At 41.1% G+C, this 21,048-nt stretch overlaps 1 long non-coding RNA gene across 7 annotated transcripts in view; it reads right to left on the bottom strand.

Annotated features, from left to right (window-relative positions):
* LOC143644096 (uncharacterized) overlaps positions 1-21,048 on the bottom strand; it is a 301,622-nt gene that overhangs the window by 122,005 nt on the left and 158,569 nt on the right. For 5 of the 7 annotated variants that reach the window (XR_013156511.1, XR_013156507.1, XR_013156505.1 and 2 more), the window contains 3 exons: positions 18,656-18,747; positions 13,645-13,760; positions 3,604-3,681 (listed from right to left, as the gene is read on the bottom strand). This is a non-coding gene — a long non-coding RNA (uncharacterized LOC143644096). The remainder of the gene's footprint in view (positions 1-3,603; positions 3,682-13,644; positions 13,761-18,655; positions 18,748-21,048) is intronic. The other 2 variants (XR_013156506.1, XR_013156510.1) reach the window with 2 other exon arrangements.

Genomic DNA, 21,048 nt, shown 5'->3' with positions numbered 1-21,048 from the left:
GGAACAAATACAGAATCCCACATTTTTGTCACCAAGATTGCGAAATGTTTCCCATGGGACAACAGCATTTCCCAGATGACTTAACTCAGAAGGACTGAAAAGATTTCCTTATAATCTAAAGGTGCTCTACACCAATTAATCTCACTGTTCACCTTTCTTGGAATGCACTGGCCACATGTATTCACCTAGATATCCCTCACCCAAACTTAAGACTCAGTGTAAGCACCACCTCCCCCAGAAAGTTTTCCCTGACTACACAGATTAAATTTGTGCCCCTGCATTGTGCTCCTACAACACCCTGAGCTCACCTCTATGCTAGTAATTAGAAAATTATATTGAAAGTGTCTGTTTATGTCTTTGTCTTCTTTGTGGTCAGGCACTGTGCTTTATGAATCTTATAACTCCAACATCTAGCACAGTGCTAGAAGAATATAGGAGCTTAATAAATGCTTACTGAACTAAATGCACATGTACCTACATCTAGAGAGTAGTTCCTAGTGTAACACCCCATTTGTACTTTGCAAGAGTATCTCACAGCCCTTGATCTCAGGAAGTTCCTTTCCTATCTGACCCAATTCTCTCTTCCAAGCATATACCTTTCTACTTTCTGTAACTTCAGGAGCAAATAGTTGGTCATCATCCTCAGTCTTACCAGAGTAGCAACAGAAACCATTTCCATCACTCAATTATTTCTAACAAGCCAGTTTTATTTTTTCTGGCTTAAATCAGGAATGAAGTTTCAGAATCTCAGACCTGACCATTTTTATTTTTTATAGACAAATAGAAAAGGACAAATGATTTTCAAGAAGGACTTTCATCCGAGAGTCTGCCCATTTCAACAACCTTTTCTGAAGCCCCTACTACATGCAGGGCTGTATGCAATGGAGAGGGCATAAATGCATAAGTCCCTCTTCTCAAGAGATCTGCTACTTAAGACAGAGAATGAGAGGGAAACAAAATTTAACTCATATAAGGTAGCACTCTGCTTTCTTCATGGATCCTTGGTTGGAATCACCATTTTTTTGTGAGGATGTAGAAAAGTACAGAGAGCTTTAAAAAAAAAAGTTTCAAGTTCTTGAGCAACTTGGGAGAAACTTAGTAATTCAATCAAAGGGACACCTCGGGGAGCCCATTGGAGGATAAGTGTCAGTGCTTGCCGATGTTTGGAAAGAAATCCATTTGCATTTTCACTGCTCAAGAGAGGCTGGCCTCCAGCTGACCACACATTTAGCAAGCTGGCAGGAGCTGCTGGCCACCAACCCCCAAACTGGCAGGATCCCTCCTTCTGGTCAAGGAGTTCAAGAGTTGCGTGACTTGAGGCAAGTCATCTGGGGACATTTGGGATTCTGATCTGGTGAGCCAGTGCAGGCAGTGCAGAGAAGGCCCAGACAGACATCTGGCAGCCTAAATGACATCTGCTTGGTCTGAGGTTTTGGCTCTTGCTCCTGCTGGGTGAGCAGGGCTGCAGACCGCAAAGGCTGTGTTTGGAATTCGTGACAGCAGGTGGCGCCGACGAGCAGAAACCAACTCAGTGGCCCTGAAAAATGGTACGGAATTGCTTCCGCCCAAAAAGAGGCACTAGGGGCGGGAAAGGCAGAAGAGACCACACTCTCCACACTATACTCGGGTTGGGATCTCAGAAAAAGGCAATTGTCTGGACCGAGCCCAGAGACAGAGAGGGGCATTTCTCAGGCAAAGAGAAGCCAATGGGCACAATCCTTAGGATGGCCAGTGCTTTTAAGAAATGCACGAAGAAGATGAGAAAAGAAAACAAGGTACAAGACCATTTTATGGGCTCCTAGAGTTGGAAGTTCAAACTAAATAAACGACTCTGAGCCCTTACGCAAATGATGAGCAAAGTGTAATTCTCCAAATAGTTGCCTTCTGCCCCCACCAGCAACAAAAACCAAAATAAAATAACCTACCCCCCCCAACCCTCACCCCAAAAATAAAAACAAATTCTAACTGTTCTGATTGGTAAAGCTTTGAAAAGCTACAGAATGGGAGTTTATATGCATTTTAAAGCTACTAGAAGCCATCTTGCCTACAAATCACACCATTGGGGGAAGAAAGCAAGAGTCTTTTCCCTCCTCCATGTACCCAACGATTCCGCAGTTTCTGGGCCCCAAAGAGGCAGAATGTAGGATCCTTCTTATCTATCCCAGCACCATAAAGTGAAGAATTTTAAGCAGCAGTGGAATAAAAGTATTACAGATAGGAGATAACCTCTCTCCTCTAAAAGGTAACGTTCAAAAGTGATAGGCTGCTATTTGCGATAGAGAATTTCCCTTCATACACTTAGGAGTATGGGTTGCTGGGGATAAATCTTAGGGAATGCATGGAATGTTACTTGTTTTTCCATTTGGTTTTCTTCCATGTGGCTACTCTCACAGAGAAGCAATCCCAGAATCCCGCGCTCTGATATTCTGAAAATGAATTCTCGGTGTTTACTTAAGTACATACACTTACACATAGACAGAAAAATTGCACATTGCTTGAAATCTGTTAACACCTTCCGTGCGTTTGTTCTCTGACTTCCACCCAAAGCGTCTAGAGTCACTGCTTCCAGGACAGTAAGTCAGTCCTGGGTTTCTCTTATAATCTGTCACCTGTCAGTTTGAGGGTTCCCACAGCACAGATGTCCAAATAGCAGAAAGGGGAGCAGCTATTCACTCCAGGCTACTGCGAAGGTCATGTGAGCACAGAGAAAGGAAAGGTTAAGTCCTTGGTGGGACCAGAAAAGCTTCTAGGAGAAGACTATTAGAGTCTTCAGACCCCTTGGTGCCTTTGGACTTCCCGCTCCTCCTGCCCAGAATGCCCTCCCTCAATTTCCACTGCCTTCTCTTTGTGGATAACTTCTCATGTTCTTAAAGAATCAGTACCAATTTCATCCAAAGACCTTTCTTGCCCCTGGGAGCCCTTAGGAATTCTATGCAACTCTCATTCTAATCCACGATACCGAAATGATGTTGTCTCCATCTCTTTCTACAATGTTCACTCATTACTTTGGAAATTCCTTTTTTCTCTGCATCTCAATGTTTTCCTAAGTCCCTCTCCCCTCAACTCCTTCCTAAATTAGATTAACCTTATGTAAACAGAATGTTGTTACATTTGAATTACAGATGAACAATGAATTTTTTAGTGTATGTCCCATATATTGCAGGTATTGTGTTTTTAGTTGTTGGATATGGCAACCCTGCTCTGTAGACCACTGAGGTTATGCCTTGTCTCTCTCTCCCTGTCCCAACTTGGCCATTCAGGGCTGCAGGCAGACTTCTCAGCACTGACCTGTTTCCTCTCTGCAGAGGAAAGGACAGCCACAGCTTGCATCCACTTCTAGCATGCTGCAAGGTCTGGTTCAGATCTATTTTGCATTTTTTTCTCCTATACGCAATTTATTTATTCAACAGAAAGGAAGTTTGTCTCTCTTAATTCAATGTAATTGTGCTCATTTAATTGTTTTTAAATAGGAGGGCTATTGCTTACTTTTCATTTAAATTGTGGTTTCATGAATTATGTGACTGTATGACCATGACACCTTACGAATCTGTTGAATCGATGTTTAATTTCAAAGTTCGGTCAGCTGGATGTAGTGAAATTTACCTTTTCAGTTCCTGCTGGCTCTTTCAACCCCTTCTTTCCTGGAAGAAGCAAGGGACATCCAGCTGGCAAAGTATGAATCTGCAGAAACACAATCCATTCTCATCAGACAGCGTCTGTCATTGTGAAACACCTTCAAGTTAGAGTTGCCCTCTTCATTTCACTATCTTAGCAAATGGAACTGAAAAATTAGAATGGCAACCTATTGGTTTCCTCTTAGAAACCCCTCCACCAAGATTAACATTCTTTCCACTCACTGCCAGTCTCCCAGAGTGAAAAAGTGCAACAAAGATCATTTATAGCAGTGTTTCATTCCTTTTTCACATCCTGACACATATAAGAAATTATAACAATAGTACGACTGGGTGAAGTTAGAGAGAATTTGGGGGATTCCATATGAGTCTTGGTGATAAAATTAACTGCATTTTACTGATAGAATATAATTATTTTTAAAATATAAAATGTCAGAGAAGATACTAAATATGGAATTTGTGATATAAATTCCCAGTAAAATTAATCATTTTCTATTTAGGAACACCTAATGCTGGATAAAAAGAAAATAAACATAAACTTCACATATGCCCACTTTGTGATTAGGAAAAAAACATAAAATCTAGGAGCAAATTAAATCAGAAAAAAATCTAATATTTTACACTGAGGACAAAACAAAGCATTTCACAAGAGATACAGAAATTGTGTTATTAAAAAATAAAATAATGCCAGGATATTTTAACTGGATGATTGGGGCAAGTTAAATGTAGCGTAATGTCCCTGGAACATTCTCTGGTGGGGCTATTCAAATGCATCACACACCAGTCATTGCAGAAGCCCGGAAGCTTACGGAAGAAGGCATACAATTAATGTTCAGATATAACCAAAATTTTCTAAACAGGTAGGAAAACTGATTTTATACAAGATTTAAGGGCACACCTGAAAACCATGCCAGGTACCTCCAGGATGACACGGTGCCCGTGGAAAGCTCTGCCGATAGAAAGAGACCACAACCTGCATACATTCTGGTCCATATCTAGCTCACATTCAAAATGAATGGTACCCAAGAAGATAAATATTTCCATTCAGTCGACATATACTGAGCAACTGTGGAAGTCAGGCCCTGGGTTAAGCACTGGAGATGCAAAAGTGCAAATCCTTGATTCTATTTAGGAGCAGCTTATAATTTGGAGAGTGAGAACAATACATAAAACAGAAATCCAAAGAGATTAATGGTTCACCTGTCATGTCCAAGATAAGGTTCAATCATTATCAAGATTCGCTGATTCTTTCCTTCCTACCCCTAATTTAGGCTATGACCAGAGACACATGATTTTACAGAGCATCTTATTACCTTCTGTATAATTCTCTTCCACCATCACCCCCTGCCAAAAAGAACTTGATTCTTGAAAATGTTTTCCTCTTATTGAAAAGAATTCCACTTTTTTCCTTCTCACTCTCGGCTAGTCCAGATGGTTTCAGAGCTAGTAAAGAGGGCACAGTACCACCAGTTACCATTAGGCTTATATATGCCTGCAATGCAAAATCCAGAGGGCTGGAGAACTGTTGAAAATGAACCCAACAGCTTTCAGGGAAAGAAAGGTTTTTCTCTTCTCATCCCACTTCCTACAGCTCAGCAGGGTTTCACAGAGCAGATGACTTTGAAATTGTCAGCCAAACCTGCATCTCTCAAGAGCCTATCTTCTTTAGTTCCAATCCAGGAAGGATCACAGTACCAAGCCATATTGTTTTCTTGATTCTGTCATGGATAGCACATCCATCAGGGAGTCCCATCTGAGCCCCAAGCAAAACAAAATTAACTAATGTGCATAAATTAGCACCAAATGTCTACTCTATGGAGAAATGCCAAAACCATTCTTTCCTATAACAGATAACTGACCATTCTCTGGTTCCCAGCAGGCTCTTTCTTCAGAAATGACCTGCGGTGACAATCCTATGACTAATGATGATTCCTCACCTGTTCTTAGATGTAAAGTTTGCCAAATCCTTTCAAATGCTTTTTCTCAACTTGACCTGTGACACTACTGGGAGGCAGGTGATGTAGAGATTTTATTTCCATTTCATAAATGAGAAAAATAAAGCTCAGAGGAGTTAAATGACAAACCCAAGTCATGCAGCTAAAAATTTGATGGGACAGTTGTAAACCAAGGTCTTCTGACTCTTGAGTTCTGTATTCTTTTCACTGAAGCATGCACATCCAGCCAAGGACAAGAGAAAAGTCTAAAAAGACTAACACAGAAGAAGCCACGCTTGTGGCCCCCCCTCACCACCCTAAATTGCAGCCCATCCTTACTCTCACACCCATCACTCGAGATTCCTCTCTTTGCTTTTTTTGTCCATAGGACATACCCCTTTCTAACATGTACAATTTAGATATTAAAATGTTTGTGGTTATTTTCTAGCTAGGTTTTGCTATGGTATGGATTTTTGTCTTTTCCAATTCTTTGATGTATCCTTAAATTCTTTGTATCCCTCCCTTGTTCTCTCAACCTTCGACCTACAGTTCCGCAGCAATCTCCAAAATAGTTCCATAGAAGTCCAAGTCATTTTTGGTGTTCAAAATGATGCTAAGAAAAACTACCCACACACACACCTATTTACATAGGTATGAAATTTATGACCATCCCTATATTTAGAACTCTTTCCTATGTCCCATAATGTTCTTCTTCCTCATACAATAAGTACCTGGCACACTGTAGAAGCTCAATAACTGTTGGATGAATAAATTCATGCTTGTTTCTTTCATACCTTTTTATATCTAAGAATGGTCCTTCTATTTCAGCTAGCCCTGTCACTCAGCAGCCCCTCCTCAACCATGCTGAAGTATTGGGCTCGGCTTAGTGCAGGAGGATACCACATGCAGCTGAGTGGATCTGAACCCGACAAAAATAAAATCACAGTCCCTAGCCTGCTGAAGCCCGATCTGCAAATTCTAGCTTCCTAGATGACTGGGGTTAATGAATTTTACTCCTTTGGGACAGATAAACTTTAATCTTTGCTATAGATAATTTGAGTCGCCTGTTATAAAGAGATATGGGCTCAGAGAAATTGAATTAGTCAAAACTCATCTGGTAAAACGTAGAATTTGAACTCACTCTGACCGTTTGGTCTACACATCTAGGTTTGGTTTCTATCTAGTGCTGGCAAGGACGGAGCCTGATACATTCCACCTGGGGGCATTTGTACTGGCTGTTTACTCAGCCTACTGGTCTCCTCCCGGGGTACCTTCTAGACAAGGGCTAACTTCTTATCCTCCTCCAAGACTTTGCTCACACTCGACTTACTCACCGAGGTGCTCCCTCACCACCCTAAATTGCCACCCGTCCTTACTCCCAACTCCATCATTCGAGATTCCTCTGACCCTTTGCTCTTTTGTCCATAAGACTTACCAATTTCAAACATATAAAATATAGATACTAAAATGTTTGTGGTTATATTCTAACTCTGTTTTGCTAAGGTATGGATTTTTGTCTTTTTAAATTCTTAGATGTATCTCAAACACTAAAAATACTACCAGGCATATAGTAGGTGTTCAATAAATATTTATTGAATGGAAGGACATGAATGAAGGGTGCTCACACAGATAACATTTGCTGAATGAATAAAGAATCAAGACTCCTCATCTTATCTAACCCAGCCTGTGAACAGATTCCATTTATCATGCACCTCCAGTATGCTGAGCCCTGTGGTACACGTTTGATCCCATTTAATCACCCTCCAAATCCTTTGCGATAGATGTTTGAATAACAACTAAGAGATTAAGAGATATAGGCTCATAGAAATTAAATAAATAGCCAAAAATTACATAACTGCTAAATGAGTGACAGAATCAGAATTTGAACTCAATTCTGTTTAATTTCAAAGCCTGCAAGTCATTCGATCTGCCCACAGCAATTGACGGAGTATTTATACAGGGCTGAGCCACCTAGACAGGTGTTGCCTCTATGAGTAATATTTTACCCTGTCTAAATAGGTAAGTCTTAGCCACCAGTGCTTAATATTATTTTCTTATTTAGAATCAGGTTAAATTTGAGAGCCTTCTGTTATCTGTGACGAGGCCGGTTATTTCTTCTCCAATTCTGAAGCCAGGCAGCAATGCCTGTTGCTGAACCAGGGCTGATAATTTGCATTTCTAATCATTCAAGAGTTTAATTAGGATCATGGCCTTAATCAGGTGCACTGCAAATACAGCTGATGTCATCAGAGCTTAATGAGTTTGAAGGAGAAAAAGTTTTTGCAGTCTGAATATGTCTCTACTGGTGTAAAGGTGAAGGGCCTCAGGGGTTTGTAGATGATGATAAGTAACCAAGCTTAAAATTTGGATTCTGTGATTAAAGACTTTTTTTTTTAACATTACCTGGGAAAGGCTGTTGAAACTGTAATATCACCAAAATAAAAATATGGAAGTAACCAAGTGGCAATTTTAAACATTTTTATAATGTTATTGAGATATATTTACATATCATAAAATTCACCCATTGTAAGTAAACAGTTCAGTGATTTGTGAACTCATTGAGTTGTGCAAATATCTCAATTCAGTTTTAGAACATTTCTGTCATCCCCCAAATTCATTCACGCCTGTTTGCAGTCAATCCCAGTCCCCATACCCCATTCCTAGGTGACCTCTCATCTTCTCTCTGTCTCTATAAATTCACCTTTTCTAGACATTCCATATAAATGGAATATGTATTCTTTAGTGTCTGGCTTCTTTCACTCAGCATATTGTAGCATGTATCAGAATTGCATTTTTTAAAAATTGCATTTTATTATATGCATATATCTTGTTTTTTTATCTGTTCACTAATTGATAAACATTTGGACTGTTTACACTTTTTTGCTTTTATGAATTGCACTGCTCTGAAATTCTGCATACAAGACTTTATGTGGACCTATATTTTCATTTCTCTAGGGAAGGTTCCTAGGAGTGACTTGCTAAGTTTCAGTCTAAATTTCTGCTTAACTTTTTAAGAAATGTTTTCCAAAGTGGCTGTTCCATTTTCTATTCCCACCAGCAATGTATGAGGGTAAACCACTGATTCTTGAAATTGCCCTGGGTAGTAAAACATGTTTGAAAGTCTTCAACTTTTTGTTTGACCTTTGAGCTGTAACCTTAAAAGAAAACTGTGAAATATTCAACTCATACTGTAGACACTCAGAGAGAAGGAATGATGGGAAATTAATTGAAATAAATGAGGTTCAGATAAGAGAAAGGATTTGTACCAAGTAAGTGTTCTCAGGGATAGTATTTTCAGCTTTCATTTGCTAGCAAATTAAATCAACCAATTAAGTAAAATAACTCTCCAGAAAGATCAGTTACACTTGCCATAAAGATTGCTCATTTACCTAAATTTACTCTGAGACTTATATCAGATGAATAACAAAGACACTGGTTTCATTTATTTCATTCTGTCTTCCTTTATCTCCCTATCTTGGAGGGAAGGAACATTTTATAGGTTGAGTCCAATTTTAGCATTTATTAGTGAGACTGGACTGAGTCCACGTTCGCATGGAAAGCTCCAACTTGTTTAATTTTGCTTGTGATCCTCAGAAGGAACTCCCGATAAGCTACACATCACCAAAAGAAAGAGGACACAGCTAGCTCCTGAGCTGTATATTTAGTGTGGGGATGGGTTTAGACTCCCCTTTGTATGGTTCATTGGTTCATTCATTTATTCCGAAAAACTTTTATATGATCCTGGAGATACCAAGAGAAGTAAGACACGGGCTGTGCCTTCATGGCAGTGACAGGACAGGCTGAATTCTTCAATATAGTGCTCTAAGTGCCAGAATCAAAGTAAATGCAGAATGCGGGGAGAGGAGAGAGCGGCAGAAGGGGAGTAGGTTAGGCAAGGCCTCAGAGAAGGGGTAATTTTAGGTTATGTTATAGACAGCAGGTATTTGCCTGAGACACAAGAGTGGGGTGAGTGAAGAGGTCATTCCAGCTAGATACTAAAGCACCCAGCTCTAGGTGGAATATGCACAGCCACGCGGGTGCCGAGAACCCCATGACTTTTTCAGTGTGGCTGGAACATTGAGGAGCAGACGAGTGGGGGAGGGAGGGGCGGAAGGCCGGCCAGGGCCTTATTTGTCTTAGTGAAGACACCAAGTGATCCTATAGAGAACGAGCAGCTATCGTAGCATTTTATATGGAATCTGGCAGGTCAGAAGTAGGCTTTATGCAATGTGTTCTGACTGGACTGAGGAGGTTAACCAGGAGACCCGTTAGGAAGGATTGTAGCAGCCAGGCCAGGGCTGTGGACCAAGGCGGTGGCAGCAGAAGTAAAAGAGAGACCCGGGGTGGGCCACGGTGGCTCAGCGGAAAACAGAGTTCTCACCTGCCATGTCGGAGACCCGGGTTCAATTCCCGGTACCTGCCCATGAGAAAAAAAGTGAGAGAGAGAGACTGGGGCAGGGGGAACATTAAGGGGTAGGATCTAGAGTCCTAGTTTGCTGTGACTAAGGATCACCTGAGGCCCAGGATAGAAGTACCCGAGGTGATTCTAATGTAGGTTGTCTGAAGATGCTAGTCTTGAGAGTGTGAAGACTCACAATACAGAGCAGTTCTGAAAAAAAAAACCCACATTTATTTTAGAGTGACTATTGGAACCAGTGAAACCTGCGTATTTCTAGGAACAGACAGACCGTTAAATGCTGAGAAAACCTTGCCCCAGCCTCTGCTAAAAGTGTCCCTACATTAGTTCAGCTAACTTTGAAAAGGAAACTTGAACTTCAAAGTAAAGCAAATTAAAATCAATCAACAAAGGCAACTAAATTTAATTGAAGTGTCTTTGATCATGCAAAAAGATTCCAAGGAGGTGCCCTAACTTCACACTCACCTAAAGTGATTTTTCTTTTTTCTTTTTGCATGGGCAGGCACAGGGAATTGAACTTGGGTCTCAGGCATGGCAGGTGAGAATTCTGCCACTGAACCACCGTTGCACCAGCCCCTAAAGTGAATGTTTATCTAGTCACACAAGTATATAACTTAATATTTACTATGAATTAGCTCTTGGCTCAAAAGTTTTATTCTGTTGTCAGATACCATTCCTTTCTATCTGTCTAATCATCTATCTACCCATTTGTCTGTCTATCATCTACACTAACTATGAGAGAGAGATCTCAGTATTCTGTCTTTAATACCATAACCCCCCAAAGGATAGAAACTGTATTTGTCAAAAGTTATTTTGCTCTTGTCTGCCTATGGGAAATTAGGCAAAAATAAAAGCTTTTTGAAGGCAAAACTGCAGATATGTTTTTGCTTGTTTTTGCATATTGTTATAGATACTGAATATATAATTTGTCTATTACACCAGTTTAAGAGAGTAGGACTGTGCCATGTTTTGCTTTGTACATTTTTAAGTGCAAAAACGCCAGAATAACAAATCAAACATTTTAATTTAGTGCTGTGATGTCTTATTAGTAAACTGTACTGTTACATGGTTCAGATAACTGGGTGTCAAATAATGTCTTTCTTAAACATTTAAACATTCATTTCAAGCCTGATATAACATAGTTAGTCTATAACGTATCGATTTTTTGTTGTGTTCTCCAAATAGAATCATAAATACCAACTAATAAAATAGCCTAAATATTATATAATTACTACATGCCAGATATTGTGCTAAGTGCTTTACAGGAAAGATTCTATTTAATGCTCACCAGTGACTTTAAATAGTTGGTACTACCATTAGCCCCATTTTACAGATGAGGAAACCGAGGCTTAGAACAATTAAGTAAACATGGACAAGGCCACAGGACAAGTAGTGAAGGAGGAGAATTCTAACTTAGGTCTGCTGAATGAGCTCTAAAACGATCCCATTGTTTCTCAAATCTCCATTCTACGAAAGCAAGGAAATAATGGGATTGAATGTGATAGAAAATGAAGAAGGAAATATGGAAAATCCCACCTCACAGTGGTTATCTGCAGGAATTACCAGCTGGGGAGTTGTGCCACCTCTCTTCCAGTGGTATGATGGTCAATGCTTAAACAGGGCTTTCCAGGGAAGGAAAAAGCCCCGACTTGCAGCATTTGCCGATTGCCGTGGTGTAAATGTTCCCACCAATTGAAGGTGGCATTGGGAAGAAATTAGACACACAACTGACACCATGAGCCCCTCAGAGCCAGCTTCAAGATAGCACTGTCACTCTTTACTCCTAAAAACTCAAGTTTCTCATGATCTCGGGACAAGCCCTAGAGACTCCTGACCAGGGAGAAAATATTTGCATTGTTCTTTAGGAGCAACCAGTGCATGAAGAGAAGGATGGTTCTCAACTATCTACAGCAGAGTGATAGAATGCAAGTGCCACCAGGCTATTTTTAATTAAAAAGTGATGACAGCTGAATATATCCCTGACTCTGCAGCTAATAACTTCCTGGCCTAGACCTCACTCGCTAGACCCACTCCTGAAACCAGACCACATAGTCCCTGTGGGGTTTCTATTATTGGCTAGCTGTCTCAACAGATGCAAGTCTAACCAAATCCATGTCTAATACAAGCATACAAATGGGGAGATAGGAGGGAAAAATGCTTATGTACTGAATCACACTTCACAGAGGGAGAAGCAGGCATAAGCAGCTGTCTGGAGGAAAGACACCAAAGGTCATTTTAGGGAGGTCCTCAGCACAGGATTAATTCTGTCCAGCCATCATTTACAGCTGCATCTTTTAGATATCCATTTCTCACATTGAAAGTATTTGCTTGGTTGCCTTGTTTTAAAGGCAGTGTGTGTGATGGGTCTCCATAGTCAGATATACTTGAAACATCTTATTTGCTTCCAATATCATATAATCCTCACTATTATTACACCCATTTTACAGCTGAGGAAACTGAGTCATAAAGACACAAATGATAGATACTGAATGAAGCCAAGACAGACTTATTCTAGGGTCTGAGCTTTTTACAGTATACTTTATGAGATTCTCTTCCTTTCCAACTACTCTCATCTTCTCCTTTTCTCAATAATCATATTCATTTCTTTTCCCTAAGAACATGCAAATGGTACAACCTCAATCTGGAAGGATTTCCCCTCACCCAACTTCCATCTCTGAAACATACCCAAATTCAAGCATTTCTTTAAGGTTGTAATCAAGTCCTAAGTTTCCTGTAATGTTTTCTCAGATGACTCTGACCCAGGTAGCTATCTTACTCACATTATACCAACTATCTGTCTGATACAATTGGCATTAATTTTATCTTGATTCAGTTTCCCCCCACCCCCACTGTCTGTTTGGTTTCTTTTCTGTCATAAAATGTAAAGTGTCATGGGCAAGAAACCCTATGTAGATTTCATAATGCTAAGGTCCCTAGATGCTTTATTGTTGTTTGTTTGTTTGCATGGGCAAGCGGCAGGAATCGAACCCGGGTCTCTGGCATGGCAGGGGAGAACTCTGCCTGCTGAGCCACCGTGGCCTGCCCTAGATGCTTAAAATTAAAAAAAAAAAAAATTATTAACAGTACTGTGTTCACAGTCTTTTGATAGAATGAAGCTCTGAGAATTTAGAATCAGATTCAATGGTTTTCAATGTCTATTACACACTAAGCCCTCAACTAGGCATTTTATACACATGATTTTATTTAAACCTATATGGTTAATATTGTGACCTCCATTTCACAGATTTCTAAAAAAAAAAAAACTCAGAGAGGTTAAGAAATATGCTAACACCACACTTCTAGAAAGCAGCACAGTTGGGACATAAACCACTCTAAAGCCATTAAAGGTCATCGTATCCATCCCTCAGCATCCGTGACAGAGTGCACCAAAACAAAATTCCAGGGGATAGGTATCTTGCCTAATCAGGAAAGAAACTTCAAATGCTTGCTTCATAATATATTCCAAGTTCTCCTGGCCCTAATACTCAGAAAGTGGTTCTTCACCTTTGTCTGAATTCTCTCCTTCCATTTCAGGCTATTTCCCTTTGTTCTGTAGTCAAGAAAATGAAAAACAGCTGGCTACCATTTCCTTCTTGAACTGGAAAATTCCTGTGACATCATCTCAACTTCCTTTACTCTGGTATAAAATATAGCCACATACCTCTTGGAGCGAAGGTCGGCCTATAGGTCGGCTTTCCTACCCAGACAGAATTGCAGCTGTCAGCAGGGAACATTAGTGAGAGCTACCAGCAGGCCTGGATAATCCATGGACAGATGCTGTGGGATCAAAGAATCATGCTGAAAGCAGCCATCGGAGCAAAGATGCAGAGTTCACGGAGGAAAGAGTGACATTGGGAACCGAGGTGCCCTGTGAGTTATCTGCCACCACCGCTGGCCTCAGTATAGACTCGGAGCCAGGATATGGGGTAGGGGAGTCTAGAAAGGAGGCAAGTGGGTCATGGCCGCAACTAATTTGGGGAAACCATGGATTGGCAGGCAGCCCCCATCCCCTGGCACCTGGGGGAGAAGGGCAGCTGCACAGGAAACATAAAAACACAGTGGAGACCAGAGAAGGGGAGCCTTTCAAAGGAGAATGTTAAATGTTTGGAACCCAGTGGCTAAGAAAGACGTTGCCAAATGTCACGCTGAAAACAGGAAAGCTTTCCTGGGCACTGGATGTGAAGGCCACGGAACAATGGAAGGGGAAGCCTGTGAGGAAACTAACAATGACACTGAAGCCTGCTCTAGCCTGGCAAAATCCCTTCTGCAGTCCTTACAGGAAGCAAAAGAAACACCAGTCCGGCCCGCGGGCCCATCCCCCCACGCCACTCCCCCTGCTCCATCTGCGTGTTGGGTCAGGAAGGCCAGTGGTGGGGCCGCTCACTGAAAGGGATCAGCACAGTGCATTTCGAGAACAAAGCCTGGGCCTTTTACCTGCAGATCAAAGTTCCCTCTTAATAAGATGTGCATTGGAGGGGGGCAGAGAGAGGACTGTTGCCCCCTGGTTCCATTAAAAAGGGATTATGTGCTAAATGGCCAGGTGAGCAGCGTGATCTGTGAACAGAAACCTGTCCTTTGGAAATGGGGCTGTGGCTAAACAAAAGCCTTAAGAGACATAATCAGTGACTGTTCCCTGCAGCAGGGTGGCAAGCGTGGCGTCTGTGTTTGTGCGTGTGTGCAAGGGCGTGTGCAATATTTTCTGCTGTTGCTAAGATGGTTTCCCCCCTCACTGGCCTCTCGCCCAATCAAAAGGTAGCTGTTCCTCATTGGTTGCCTAGCTTTATCGAATGACCATGACGAGCTGGAGTCAAGCCCACCTCATTGGTTTATTCCTAGGGCCCATTGTCAGGGGAGAGCAAATCAGACACCTAATCAATATTTTGTGAAGTGGCACTAGACTCCTGGCTAAATTTGCATTAAATTCCTCCCCGTCTGTGCCCTTGCACTCAGATAAGCATCACATTAACTTTGGGGGTAGGGAAAGAGGCAAGCAATCAAACACTGTCATCCTTCAGCCATTTTGGATGTATTCCCGAGTCTAGGCAAAAAACTTGAAATGCCAAACACGCAACAGAGGAGTTAGTAATAAACAAGATGCAAATCTCCTGAGCAGAAACATATGCAACTAGGCTAGATCAGTGGTGGCACTTCTGGAAGCAAGCCTTGGATCGATCCTTCTTTTCTTCCTTCCTTCCTTTCTCCCGTCCTTCCTTCCTTCCCTCCCTCCTTTTCTCCTTCCCTTCCTTCCTTCCTGTATTCATTAAACAAATATTTATTGAACACCTACTCTGAGTCAGGTTCTGCAGTGGCTCTGGATATATGACTGTAGGTTTCCTTTTCTGGGCTATGGCATGGCAGACAGGGCAATAAAGGGCCAGGATGCAACACATTTTAAATGACTTAAGGAAATCAGGCTCTGATCATCATCCATGGAATGGATGGGACCAGAGTTCCTCAGCTGGATGTCTTCTGGAAGGAGATACAAATTCTGAATCAAAAAGTGGTCTCGTAACTGGGGCTTCCCCAGAATTCTACATAAATCTCAGATAAATAGTGGCTGGGGAATGATCTTGGGGAAGAGAAAAATTGGGGTCTGTTTCACAGAGAAAATGGAAGCAATGAGGAATGAGATTTCACATACCCCCTAATCCTACTTACCATCAAACCTTTATCAACTGTACCTTTATCCTCTGTGCTCCTTCCTATTATAATGGACAAAGTGGCTATCAAAACCCTTTCATTTATCCACTAACTCCATCACCACTTGCTGACTCAAGGACCTCCTACAGTTCTCATCTCATTCTATTACATTGTCAAATTTTCCAATTTCCCCCCTCTTCTGGTCATTTTCATCATTAAAAAAATATGGTATAATAGGCCCCATCTTAAAAAGAAATTAAGAAAATAAAGGAAACACCCTGTAGCTCCAAGGCCAGTGTTCAGCTGGCACACACTGGTACAACTGTGCTGATTGTTAAAATGCCAAAATGTTTCTGAACCTGTTGGTAAGCACCTGCTTCCCTGAGCCTCCCAGTCACCCTTCTCCCACTCTTTCCACCCCAGCCTTTCACCTGAGACTTCCTGGGCATCCCATAACCCAGCAACCAAAGGGTTAATCAACCGGTGCCTCCAAGACCCTGCTCTGGAGTTATATCCAATACCCATCCTTTGTAAGTGGCAGTGCCATATTATTTTTAATATTATCCCTTCTGAGACTCTACATTTTCTTTTAGTTACTGCCCCTCTCCCCATTACTTTCCTGCCCATTACAGTAAAATCCTTGAAAGAGTTGTTTATTCTCTCTGTTTCCATTTGTCTTCCTATCTTTGTTTGAACCCACTCCAATTGGGTTATCTTTCCAACCACACCAGCAGCTCAGCTCTGTCACCGTTATCAGTAAACCTCCAATTTGCCAAATCCAAAGACCAATTCTCAGTCTTCATCTTATTTGACTTATTTGCAGCATCTGACACAGTTGATCACTTCTTTCTCCTTAAAACATCATTACTTTCTCTCTTGAATCTGAAACACCATTCTTTCTTGGTTCTCCTCCTTCCTTACTGGCTTCCTCTGGGTCTCTCCTTTGCTGGTTGCTTCTCATCTTCTTGATCTCTAAACAACAAAGTACTCTAAGGTTCACTCTTTGGACCTCCACTTCTTTTCTCTCTAAATTCACTCTCTGCATGATCTCTTCCAGTCCCTTGGCACCAAATACCATCTATACTCAGTTGATTACTAAATTTTTATCTCCTGCTCCATCACCCCCCACCCTGACATCTAGACTCGTATGTACAACTGCCAATTCTTCTCCTTCACTTGGGTATCTCAAATTTAAGTTGTCCAAAATTTTAACTTAAATCTTCACTTCAAAACTTCTCCTCCCTGTCCCAGTCTTCCTCATCTCAGCAAGTCACAATGCTATTCTTCCCAGTGCTCAGGCCAAAATCCTTGGAGTCAGCCTTGGCTCTTGCCTTTTTCTCACACCACCCTAAACTCTGCCAGCAGATCCTGTAGTTCTACTTTCAACTCAGATCCAGAATCTGGCTATTTATCATCACTTCCCACCTGTTCTAGTTTGCTAGCTGCTGGAATGCAACATACCAGAGATGGATTGGCTTTTAATAAAAGGGAATTTATTTCATTAGTTCTTCAGAAGAAAGGCAGCTAACTTTCAACTGAGGTTCTTTCTTATGTGGGGAGACACAGGGTGACCTCTGCTGGCTTTCTCTCCAGGCCTCTGGGTTCCAACAACTTTCCCCAGGGTGATTTCTTTCTTCATCTCCAAAGGCCTGGGCTGAGCTGCGAGTGCTGAGATGAGGTATGCTGAGCTGCTTGGGCTGTGCTACATTGAGCTCTCTCATTTAAGCACCAGCCAATTAAGTCAGACATCATTCATTGCAGCAGGCACGCCTCCTAGCGGACTGCAGATGTAATCAGCAACAGATGAGGTTCCCGTACCATTGGCTCATGGCCACAGCAATAGATCTAGGCACCTTTACCTGGCCAAGTTGACAACTGAATGTAACTATCACGCCACGATAGCCATGGAAGTCTAAAACACTCTTCTTTCCTCTTGCCCCCTTAGCCATCTCTTCTCCATATATAGGCAGGGTAAGTCTCTTAACATATATCAGTTCCTAACACTCCTCTGCTCAACATTTGCACATGGCTTCTATACTATTCAGAATAAAATCTCATGCCTAGGCACTGAGAGACACAGTTAACTATTACACAGGTTTTTCCTTCAAGAAGTTTATTAGCTAGGTTCCAAATATTCTCTAGAATATGCCCATTTTGCAAATATTATTAATCACAAGGAAGACTGAAAGAGAATATGGCTAATCTTTTATACAAACCTAAACACAAACAAAAACTTAACAAAGAACAACATCTGGTCTAATTTTCTAAGTACATAAAGAACACTTAAAATATCTGTTGAGTAAATGAATGCTTAGAGAGTAGACTTATTTCTTACTTCTGATGATGACAGTGACAGCAATGAATGAATAGCTAATGTATAAGATATAGCATTTCATGTATTTAAATTAAATATTTGCCCCAGCAACTTTATCTACAGCTTAAAAGTGAGCAAACTATGGCCCAGAAGAGGTAAATGCCCCTCTCAAAGTGTCATAATAAGTGGTGGAGCCTGAGATTTTGCCAAAAGTCTGCATAGCATCAACGCCTGTTGTTGTCGTGGTTGTTTCTGTAGCCACATTATGGCTCCTACAGTGATGAGCCATTGTATATGTTGAGTACTTTTGATTTTATGATGTTCTCATCAATAACTCAATAAAACTCCAAAAAAAGCTGGAAATTGAGAGACAGATACTCCTGTCCATAGTCTATGAAAGGGCAAGCAGAGGTCCAGAGAGGCTCAAGGTCAAGCAAGGAGATAAGGAGCCCAGTCTTCTGTTCCCTTCCTCCAGTTTATCTTCATTGGTATCTCATGCTATCTTACCTATGTTTGTCTCACCCAAGTGACTGAATCTGACCTACTTACCTTTATCCCCACCAAACTGTCTAAACAAAGGCAATATTTGTGCACATGAAACTTGTATATTATGACATAGTCCAATAAACACTGATATTCAGTGTGATGAAAGTCCTCTAGACTGTGGGGACTGTGATAATTTTGAAACTCAAGCATCTATTAACTAATGATGACTTACCTTTATCCCCACCAAAAGTGTCCCATTTTGTCAGTAGCCTCTGTGTTGAATGATCCTTCTGTGGTCAAGGGGAACAGCCAAAGAGGAGAAACCTATTGAGGAAATGGAACAGTAGAGTGAGTGAGTAACTGCTGCAAAAAGAAGACTGATCTTCTAAGCCAGGTAAACATGAAGCCCCAGCTGGCCAAGTGAATCAGGATGAAAGTATAGCTATTAGGAGAAGCACAGCTCCATTTCAGTTCCCCATAGAAGAAAGCAGTAATTCATCCAAAGCTTTGTGACAGGTCCAACTCCATGGAACAAGTAAATGAATGAATAGTCATTCAGTCAGTCAATAAGTATGCCTGCTGTTTTCAAGGCAGTGTAGTCAGTGTTACAAAGGGAAATCCTTCATGAACCTCTCTATTTTATATACAAGTTGCATATAAATAGGCACTTTGAATTTTTCTCATAGACATTTCAGCAGTTGTATACCTACACATCCTGCTGAAGGAAAACCACCCTGGAAAAATCAGGGTTAGAGAAATAATCATTTAGTAATAATTCTTCTAGCACAGTATATAGAAAAGTATTTTAACACATATAAACACACAATGGTGACAAATGAAAACAGGTAAAACCTTTTTTAATGAACTATTAAGATTATAGGCTACTTAGAGGAAATAACTTGAGATAAAGACAAGCCTAATAATTGTATAAGCTATGTATCCCACTAGTAGTCCAGGAACTCAAATAAATGCATTTTTTTCCAAGCGTGTTATTGTTCAATGATATGCCGATGCTTTAATATATTATGCTATTTTTTGTTTCATCAGAATATTATTTATATATACCTGTGTGTATGTATGTATATATAGGTGTATACTACCTCTGCAGTTTTATTTATTAAAATTATGGTTTGATTTGCTAAAATTAATTTTACAGCTGATTTTTGAGAAATCAACTATTTCCTTAATATTGGGTATACCCTTGAGACACAATAATCAGATGCCATCATGATCATATACTTAATAAACTTTCTTTTAAGTCTTTTCCATGTGTGTGATCCATGATCATAAATTTCCTAAGAGCATTCTTAGAGTTATCCTTTCTTTTGTACTTATTAGCACCTAGCATTTCATCATTACTGAGTATAGAAAAGGATCTGAGTCCAAAGTCTAAATCAGTGGTCTCACAAATGGGAACACTTCTATGGAACAGAAAAAGATTACCCAGTGACACTGAAAACCAAGGACGTATACATGTTGGGCACCTACCAAGTTACATAAATTAGAGTTGGAAAGAACTGTGTGAGTTTTGCCTGTTCCTCTTGGCCCCTCCAGGAACCTGTAGGGCTCTGCAGAGTTTTGCAGATTACTTCCTCCTCATATCTCAGAGAGAGAAACTGAGACTAAGAAAGACAAAAATGACTCATCCAAAAGCATAACCAATTATCACTGAGCTAGCACTAGTTTCCTGATTCCCCAAAGAGCCCTTTTCACCATACCAGACTCCTCTCAATTTCAGAGCCTACTGCAGTCTCCCTGAAAACTTTCCTCACTATTTCAGGCAACAGAAGCAGGCCGAGGTTGGGTCTGAGCCATCAAAGGCCATTTGTTAGTGCCAGTCTCCCACCAGCCAATGCCAACCCCAGCGTCTGCTCCTGGTCCCTAGCACTTAACGCTCTCGTAATTAAAAAGCTGATATACATAAACAAACTGTAACTTGAGGACTACAAGGTGAGCAAGTAGAAGCTAAACACCAATGAATACTTTAGGTAAGAAAGAGCCAGTTTACAAATTCCCAGTCTTGTTTGTCTCCAGTGACAGGTACATAAATATCACCAATTGCTACAAACAGCTTTTTATAACTTTTAGTCCAAAATATTCCTCAACCCCACAGCAGTTTAACAAGACTTACTCTATCCCATTTTGGCTAGGTGGAACTGTTGGCGGGCCAGTGGGTTGGGGTAATTTACAGGCTTGGTTACTCAGTGAGACAGGCTGAGGCCAACATGACGAGGGGAGGTGACATTCAGGCCTTTTGTGGAGCCCCAGACAACCACAGTGGCTCAGGGCATGTATGACATGGCCCGCTCTCTTCCTGGGCCAGATAGCGTTCCCAAGAGGTCACATCCAGGCCCTCAGAAAGGTGTGAGGCAGGAACAGCATAATCTGAGGTTTGTGCTGTTTTCCTCTACTACTGCGAGGTGCCTGTGGTCATTTTGTTGTACTGACTAGTTGTTTTTCCCTCTCCAAGCAAACATCTACAGCTTTGCTACCCAAATTGTGGTCACGTGCATCTGTAAACCCTGGAAGCCTGTTAGATGTGTGGGGTCCCAAATTCCACCCCAGGCCCAACGCATCAGAATCCGCACTTTAATAAGATCCCCGGATGATTCCTACGCATGGTAA

Source organism: Tamandua tetradactyla, chromosome 8, assembly GCF_023851605.1.
Source record: "Tamandua tetradactyla isolate mTamTet1 chromosome 8, mTamTet1.pri, whole genome shotgun sequence".
Classification (NCBI taxonomy): Eukaryota; Metazoa; Chordata; class Mammalia; order Pilosa; family Myrmecophagidae; genus Tamandua; species Tamandua tetradactyla.
Note: the sequence above shows the minus strand (reverse complement) of the source record. Positions and strands in the feature narration are given on the sequence as shown.